The sequence below is a fragment of the Octodon degus genome, unplaced genomic scaffold (genome assembly GCF_000260255.1).
Source record: "Octodon degus isolate 3935 unplaced genomic scaffold, OctDeg1.0 scaffold00015, whole genome shotgun sequence".
Lineage (NCBI taxonomy): Eukaryota > Metazoa > Chordata > Mammalia > Rodentia > Octodontidae > Octodon > Octodon degus.
In genome coordinates, this window is record NW_004524591.1 from 13,539,890 (window position 1) to 13,541,815 (window position 1,926).

The following is a 1,926-nucleotide window of genomic DNA, read 5'->3' on the forward strand; positions in this document are numbered from 1 at the left end:
TAGATTTTTAATGCTGTGTGTCAGTTCTGCTACCCAGTCAGCTTCTTTTTGCTTTTGTTCTTTTTTGAGACAAGGTCTTTCTGTGTAGTTTATTTATTTATTTATTTTTTCCGGAACCAAGGATTGAACTCAGGCCCTTGCACTTGCCAGAGAAGCACTTATTCCACTGAGCCATCTCCCCGGCCCTCTGTGTAGTTTAGGCTGGTCTTGAACTCAACATGTAGCCCAGGCTGGGCTTGAATTTGTGGTGATCCTGCCTCTGCCTCCTGAGTGCTGGGATTACAGGGGTGTGCCACTATGTCAACTCCTGCTCTCCTTACTGTTTCAGTACCTTTTCTTTTCTCCTTTATTTTCCAATATCTACTTGTCAGTCTCTTCTAAGTTATAAGCTTCACAGTTTACTTAAACACAAGCAATTAGGAAGTTCTACATGTTTAAGAATTTGTGATAAGGGCCAGGGGTATGTGGCATAAGCACCTACCTGGCAAGCACAATGTCCTGAGTTCAATTCCCAGTACCTACGTACCTACACACATACACACGTGCGCACGCGCACACACACACACAGTTTGTGGTTTATTTTCCCCTTTATCTGTACAGCATATTCACTAGCTTTCCTTTTCTTGTAGTAGCTGAACTGTCCCTGTTTGTGACAAAGGCCAGTAGTACCAGTTAGCCCTGTTTTTAGCGGTAGCAATTTTGCCTTCTCTGTTGGGTCAGTGTCATTAGGATCCACATATGCTGCAGTAATCATGTCTCTTGCCCTCCCAAGCCAAACAAACACAGAACAAAAAAGAACCCAGTGCTTTTCTTTTTTCCCATTTTTTGTGATTTTACTGAAGCACAAATAAACATGCATACAGGCCGTCTACTTGTTTTCTTCACTGCGCAGCCTGGCATTGGGATTGGTGACTTGGATGGCTAGCTGGGCTGCTCTTTCCATGATGGCCTTGCAGTTCTTAGAGGAGACGTTGTGAGCAATCTCTGCACAGTAAGACTTGTTGCACATCAGCAGCACCTCCAGCTCCTTAACATTGTGCACCAGGAACTTCCGGAAGCCACTGGGCAGCATGTGCTTTGTCTTTTTGTTGCTTCCATAACCTATGTTGGGCATCAAGATTGGGCCCTTGAACCTCCTCCGCACCCTGTTATCGATGCCTCTGGGTTTCCGCCAGTTGCACTTAATTTTGACATATCGGTCTGACTGGTGCCGGATGAACTTCTTGGTCCTCTTTTTGACGATCTTGGGCATCTTGAGGGGTCTGAGGGCCGCCATGGTGCCAAGAGTGAGATGGCTGCCACTTCTGTAGGCAGCGCCGAGGAAGAGCCCAGCTCTTTTCTAAACCTATATTCTCCTTCAATTACTGCCTCTGGATTTGTTATCTATTGTTTATAACAAATTACCACAAAACAACTAGAAGCTTAAAACATCAATCACTTAGCTTATGATTTCTGTCGGGACAGGGATCTAGGCACAGGTCAGCGAGGGCTTCCACCTCTCTTTCAAAGTTGTGATGAAAGTATTAGCCAGGGCTGTGGTCTCTTCTGAAGGCTCAACTTTCACTGTCAAGGTCACTGTCAGTAGGGTTCAGTGCCTCTGGGATTTTGGACATAGGTCTTCAGTTCTTTGTTGACTGCTGGATAGACATTGTCCTGAGCTCCTTGATACATCAGATTTCCATTTGGCAGCTTGTTTCAACGAACTATAAGCCAAGTAGGCAACAGAGAGAAGTCTGCTAGCAAGATGGAAGTCACAGTCTTACAGCCTAATCACAGGAATGACATCTTCTAAATGTTGACATATTTTATTGGTTATAAGCATGCCACATGAAAGAAACAAATTATACAGTGTTGTAAATACCATAAAGTGGGACTTTGGGGCCATTTTAGAGGCTGCTTACCATAGTGACATCCATCTGCTACTAG

The 1,926-nt window shown here is 44.5% G+C and overlaps 1 pseudogene; it reads right to left on the minus strand.

The window, feature by feature from the left end:
• Nucleotides 1-868: 868 nt before the first annotated feature.
• On the minus strand, nucleotides 869-1,276 carry LOC101568495 (annotated as a pseudogene).
• Nucleotides 1,277-1,926: the final 650 nt, after the last annotated feature.